This window comes from Haliotis rubra, unplaced genomic scaffold, assembly GCF_003918875.1.
Source record: "Haliotis rubra isolate DU_JTF1 unplaced genomic scaffold, ASM391887v1 Scf11, whole genome shotgun sequence".
NCBI classification, from domain to species: domain Eukaryota; kingdom Metazoa; phylum Mollusca; class Gastropoda; order Lepetellida; family Haliotidae; genus Haliotis; species Haliotis rubra.
Genome location: NW_025765003.1, coordinates 4,246,373 through 4,253,803, shown reverse-complemented (window position 1 = coordinate 4,253,803; position 7,431 = coordinate 4,246,373). Strand labels below are relative to the sequence as shown.

At 35.9% G+C, this 7,431-nt stretch overlaps 1 long non-coding RNA gene across 1 annotated transcript in view; it reads right to left on the bottom strand.

Moving 5' to 3' along the window:
* Positions 1–1,724: 1,724 nt before the first annotated feature.
* LOC124285087 overlaps positions 1,725–7,431 on the bottom strand; it is a 45,002-nt gene continuing 39,295 nt past the window's right edge. Inside the window, exons 3-4 of the long non-coding RNA XR_006900723.1 lie at positions 3,125–3,242; positions 1,725–2,014 (exon numbers count right to left, since the gene is read on the bottom strand). This is a non-coding gene — a long non-coding RNA (uncharacterized LOC124285087). The remainder of the gene's footprint in view (positions 2,015–3,124; positions 3,243–7,431) is intronic.

Below are 7,431 nucleotides of genomic sequence, written 5' to 3'. Positions count from 1 at the left end.
AAGTTAGGAATAATGCGTTTACATTACTTCGGATGTTGCTTCCCCTTTCAAGCGCCACCCATAGCAAGATATCGCAAAGTAATTAAAACCTTGCTTTCTACGGATAGCGCGTGTTAACGCGGAGTGTCTAAGGATAACCTAAGTTCTAGCATGTTTACCAGCTTCAGAATGGAGCCCTCGTCATTCTGTACCTTGAAAATATTTGAGCGTTATTGTAAACATCAAGAACACGACAGCGGTCTCGAAATATCCTCTCAGGGCCAAATTTCTGTCTCCTTTGTTTATGAATTACAACAAACGCCGCCATCTTGTTCATACACAACAATCGATCGTAAGTAAGTTACAGACGGTCATAAGAAACTCACGAAAGTGATTGTAACTTACAACTATTGTAACTTACAATTGCTTTGAGGAACGGTGGAGTGATTGTAAGTTAAAGTTACAATTGTATTGTCGTGATTTACAGCTATTGTAGTGTTACAATTGCTTTGAGGAATTGTTCCTCAGCGATCGTTACAACTCGCTTTCGAGGAATGGGACTGTCGCCCGATCGCTTTGAGGAACGGGGCCCAGGAGGATTAAGTGAAGTTGGATTATAGCATTTACATTACGACGTTCTTCGGCATTTGCGTGTGTGTATGTGTGCGTGCAGGTGTGCGTGTGCATGCGTATGTGTGATTAGTGATCCAAGCCATCGTGGCAATATTACAAACGTTTGAAAATTTTAACAACTGTACTTATAAATACATCGTTCTTAAAAATCTTTGACACAAAAAAGCGGCCATTCTTTCTTATGGTTTGGTTAGATTACGTGGTGTTTAAGGTAGTAGCAAAGTTGTACGGCGAATGTGATCGCATACCTCACTAAATACTACTAATAAAATACTGCCAGAGAGTATATTACCCCCAAAATGTTTAATATGATGCTATTGTATAAAGAGAACCATGCTTTGCTTTTTAATATCAATAAGACAGACATCTCCTGCTAAGTACTTTCAAATTGAGACATCTATTGTGGGTGATTCGAGTAAATGTGAATGCATGTATACATGTGTTACAAAATGTGCCCGAAAATTATTTAACAGTTGTAAATATAGGAACATACATGATATCTTTCGTACAATTAATACCAACTCATACAGGTAAAAAGTTGAAGGTGGCAGGCACAATAACTAACAAAATGTATTTCAAATTACACAAACAATGCTAAGGACATAAATGCTATCGTTCATGAATGCCACTTTTTTTGTATGCTGCAGTAATGCTACATTTAAAGGGAAAATATTGACACAAAATATACTGGACAAAAATAGTTAGGGATATATGTACATTTTGAAATTATGAATAATGATGTATTTAGTCATTGACACATTGATAAAATATCAACCATAAAAATAGCAATATCCCTAACTTATCTTGTATAGTATATATACAACAAGTGTCTCATTAATGTCTCATGTGAGCTACACATCCACACGATATGTCTTTTTTATATATCATGCCATGTTATTAAGAAATCAATCCTTGTAAAACATTTAACCTCATTAACATTGCCCTGTATTCTGTACTATGCGCCTGTGGCCTTACCATGTGGCGACTAACGGGATCGGGTGGTCAGGCTCGCTGACTGGGTTGACACATGTCATCGGATTCCAATGGCGCAGATCGACGTTTATGCTGTTGATCACCGAATTGTCTGGTCCAGACTCGATTATTTACAGACCGCCGCCATATAGCTGGAATGTTGCTGAGTGCGGCGTAAAACTAAACTCACTCACTCACTCAAATTATATATGAACAAATTATAACTGAGACATCTGAAGTAATTGAAGGTGCAAGCTGGTTTGGCTCCATCTTAGACAGGATATGAGTATGAGTTTGAATTATGCAAATCACGATCAGCTCGTCCGTACGTCGGAGACTGGTTGTGTGACGAGGCGTCCGGGTTGCTAGGCGATCCGTTCAGACTTGACACATCCGGTGGGACTTCGCAGTCAATAATGGGCGTCCGATCCTGTAAAACAGAAGCATGTTCAATTGTTCAAAGACCACTGGCAGTGAAAAATGGACATGGCCGGAGCCGGACATGCAGTGGGTCTAACCCAAATACGAGATTTTGGATGGCAATTGCTTTAGTTCTGTCATTCGAACTTGGTTCAAAACAAAGCTTTTATGGCCCATGGAATATATATAATAAGACTAATAGTGCATGAAACCTACATACGAGCATGGAATAATACAGATATTGCATAAACGAGATAAAAGCATGCAATAATGCTCATATTGCATGAAACCTACGTGCGAGCATGGAATAATACCAATATTGGAAAAACGAGATAAAACAAAGCAACAATATACTGTTACTGCATAAAACTTACGTACGAATATTGAATAATACCGATATTGCATAAATGATATTGCATGAAACCTACATGCGAGCATGGAATAATACCGATATTGGAAAAACGAGATAAAACCAAGCAACAATATACTGTTATTGCATAACACTTACGTACGAATATTGAATAATACCGATATTGCATAAACGAGATGAAATAAAGCATTAATACTGACGTTGCATTAAACCTATATATGAACATGGAATACTATCGATATTGCATAAACGACATAAAAGCATGCAATAATACTAATATTGCATGAAACCTCCTGGCGAACATAGAATAATGCTGATATTGCATAAACAATATAAAAGCATGCAATAATACTAATATTGCATGAAACCTACATGTGAACATAGAATAATAGCATAAACGACATAAAAGCATGCAATAATACTAATATTGCATGAAACTACATGACATGCGAACATAGAATAACACTGATATTGCATAAACGACATAAAACCATGTAATAATACTAATATTGCATGAAACTACATGACATGCGAACATAGAATAACACTGATATTGCATAAACGACATAAAACCATGTAATAATACTAATATTGCATGAAACCTACATGCGAACCTAGAATAATACCGATATTGCATTAACATACATAAAACCATGCAATAGTACTGATATTTCATTAAGCCTACACCCGAACATTGAATAATACTGATAATGCATTAAACAGAAATTGATAAGTACAAGGGTTCCATACATTATTCCTTCCTGGCCGTGACGATGAATGCACCCATCGCTTCTCCTTTGGCTGAGCTCTAACGGAGCAGAATACAATCCAAAAGAGAATTTTTATGAAGATTAGTACGATGATGAAACTGAAACAGAAACGAAAATATATGAATTATGAACGTGTTTAATATGTACTACTCAAAGGCAAATTTAACAGATATTTTGTTTTATTACTAAGTTCAAGTTCTTAAAGGTCACATGCAACGTAAAACACAACTTTGCAGATTCTGATACCTTTCGGTATGGACTACAGTAACAAATAATCAAAAATGCAAATTCAACTTATAAAGTTGACAAATAACGCGATGAAAAAAGCCCGCGAAATCGGAGTTCAAACGATTCACTAAATTCACCCCAGCTGGGATGAAAAGTGGTTTCAACAGCTGCGCTGCGCTGCACTGCGCTCGTGGCGGATGCGCAGTGAATAGGTTCGCGGAGCTTGGAAGGGGGATGTCCGGATTTTAAGGTCGTGCGCAGGAGTAGTCTAATCTTGGTTGTGTACACAAACAACAACTAGTAAATAATCTACTCGTTGCATAAAAGAACCTTGTTAAGGATCTAGTTCTACTAAGCTATGTGTCAACCAGTGAGGCGTTCGACAAACAAGACGGAAAACCTTCGCTGGCGGTGAGTACTCGGAGTAGACTTTGATGGAGCTATTTTTCTAATGTTTTGTTGATATTTCAGAGTCGCGAGATTTTCTGATGTTATGACAGGAGATTACCGATTTAACTGCTTATATAATTTCATTTGACTATTTCACCACACGTTCTTCTTACCGAGTCACTTTCTCAGTTCGATACTTAAAGGGCCACTGATCCAGAGCGATTAATGTTTCTCGCCAACAGTCTAATTACGAAACCTAGTTGCAAACGGTTGTATCCCATTACCCCTACATTCCATTACCCCTACATCCCAGTACCACTACAATTAGTTAAAACAACACACGGCATTTACCTGTCTGGCATAATGAACTTACCCATGGGAGCGATTAAAGTGTTGTGTATACAACTTAGAAAGGATTAAGGTGTTCTTGGTTAGAGAAAGTTTAAGATGAAATGAAGTAAATGTTGAAACTGACACTGAGATGAGACAAGTAATTTGAGATGACTTAGTATAGTAAAGTGTTGTGTATACAAATTAGAAAGGATTAAAGGTCACATGCAACCAAAAAATCAAACATAATTAAAACACAATTATCACTTATTCATGGCATATAATATACATTGCTGGTTATGAAAAAACATATAAACAAAATTATAAGCGTACAATCGCAAATCAAAAGTGCAGTATTGTGTACTTCGGTTTACTTCCCAAGAAACGAAGCAGCCGGGATACCGAACCCAGTCAGAGCGGGTGGGTGTGCACTCAAGTGTAACGGCTGGTTCATTTGCAGATGCCGCTTTCACGGCTCATTGTGTGTGTATATATAGAGATGTTGGGTTTTGTAAATACATGCTCATTTTTTGTGTATAACATTTTGCAATCAACAGACATCATAACATGTTATGTGTTCAAGTATCACACCTGCCTGTCTGTGTAATTACATAATGTGACAGAGACCGAACTCGGGCCATAAATCAATGCATTTTGTTTATGGTGTACAGCCTGATTGGTGTTAAGTTCAATTGCATGTGGTCAGTGATAGCAGCTGTGTATTGAATATTGTCATTAGCAGACAGGCAGGCAGACACACAGGTGTCAATAAAACAAGACATTGAGTTTTGTCTGTGACAACGACATATCTATATCACAGTTAGAAATTCTGTCAACGCTAAATAATGACATTGCTTTTAAGTATCGAACTGAGAAAGTGACTCGGTGAAATAGACAAATGAAATTATATAAACAGTTAATTTACTGTCATAACCCAGCAGGCACATCAACGTTGTTTCAACGTTGAGAATAGGTTGATCCTCAACGTTGAAAATAGATTGAAAATAGGTTGTATATGAAAGTTTTTTTGACGTAGATATCCGACGTGGAATCAACGTTGAAGTTTGACCGATTATCAACGTTGAAAAAAGGTTGATCCTCAACGTTGAAAATAGGTTGTATATGAAAGTTTTTTTGACGTAGATATCCGACGTGGAATCAACGTTGAAGTTTGACCGATTATCAACGTTGCGAATAGGTTGATCCTCAACGTTGAAAATAGATTGAAAATAGGTTGTATATGAAAGTTTTTTTGACGTAGATATCCGACGTCGAATCAATGTTGAAGTCTGACATATTATTAACGTTGAAAATGGGTTGTTCGGTGGTTGTGTCTGGGAGGTATTACGCTTTCCTGTATATAGACTCGCATTTCATCTTTAAACTACAATAAAGTAGCACCAAACTCCTGCATCCAGCTAAAATACCCAAAAAGCTACCTGCAATAAACAGTGTTCAAACAGAAAATTGCAGTAAAAATATTTACCTGATAAAATACTTGGTTAAAATTCCACATTCAATATAATGTTCATTTAAGTTTTATGTCAGTTGGACGTATAATTCCCGTAAGAAGAAAAGATCATTCCAAATTAAGAAAAACTATTTACTGTTGTATTGTTACCTTGAAAAGGTGAAAATTGTCCCGAGAAGGCATTTTGTCTGAATTTCAGCTCTTAGACAGACCTCTGAATAAACACAATGCAATTACTTTCACCATGAAAGGGATCCAAGATGACCAGGAACTATACCTGAAGACAGCACATAAAACGAATCACTTTTCATGAAATCTTTATGAACACACACGCACACAGAAAACGTGGTTTAATGCATAATGTAAAACATCACACATGACATAGTCTGTAGGTGATCTCTGTTGTGCTAATAACACAATATCATCTGCATTTTTTCAACACAATTACAACTCCAAAAACAAAATTATCAGCTCCTCTTCTTTCTGCCACTCCCTGCCTGGCGGTCAGGTGGATACTTCAGAAACGTTCCTAACTCTTTCTTGAAATTTGCTTCGGATGCATTCCCATCTCATTCCCTTGAGATAGGACACATTCTGAAATTTTATATTTAAATACATGAATAAGTTATATGGAAGATATATTGTCTTAAATGATTCAAGTATTTGTTTAATCAATCACTTGAAAGGTTCATTTCACAGCTGTAACTTGGTATGTGAACATATGAACAGCATCAATACAAAATATGACGAAAAGTGTAAACGATTTATATTTTCAACCCGAAGGAATGGAAGTTTTCTTAAACATTTTCAAAGAAAATCCTCAACTGCAAGTTGATAATTTAATTAGACTATGAATTACCGGTAGGATGAATTAGACGATGCTTTACTGTCATATATTATTTGCTATGGTCATGATGAAAATGCTGCACTTGGTAATTAACTTACAAAAAAAGATGATTGAATACAACCTTGTATTCTTAAAAGAAAACTTGCCGTTTTGCCCATCAACATTCATTCTTGACATCAAATTGTTTGACATTGTCCTGCAAAACAATGGAAGATTGTTGTTATTCTGTCAGATTTAGTTTTCTTTAGAGATTCTCGGAAATGATTATTTCAAATTAATAGGAGTTGAACTGATGTAGCAATTTTGCTACCAGGAGTCATAAATTGTAACAAAAGCCATTTTACATTAAATGATAAGAAAACAAAATGGGTGGTGGTTCACAGGTCAAAGAACAAGTCTATTGTGGGAGGTCTCCCAACACCATTTGTTCCCAAACACAAGGAAGTATGGATCATGGAGTTCTGAAAACAATAATGAGCTCTCATAAGTATACAATATATTCTCTATTATCTACTCTCTCTCTCTCTTTGTCATTTGTACACTCATAAAACTCAGATAAATAACTTTTTTATAATTCATATATGTTTACACTTAATCTCTTATAGGAACGCTTAGAAAATCTCTCATATAATGAATTATGTGTGCGTATTATCTGCGACGTCATAACTATGCTTCTCTGAATCATGAACAATAAAATAATGAGATTAAACTCTACATTGTCAGAAATAATCTATCATACCATGAATAATAAGACATTGAATAACATCTCTTACAACTCCAATCTACATTCTTAAAAGAAAACTTGCCGTTTTGCCCATCAACATTCATTCTTGACATCAAATTGTTTGACATTGTCCTGCAAAACAATGGAAGATTGTTGTTATTCTGTCAGATTTAGTTTTCTTTAGAGATTCTCGGAAATGATTATTTCAAATTAATAGGAGTTGAACTGATGTAGCAATTTTGCTACCAGGAGTCATAAATTGTAACAAAAGCCATTTTACATTAAATGATAAGAAAA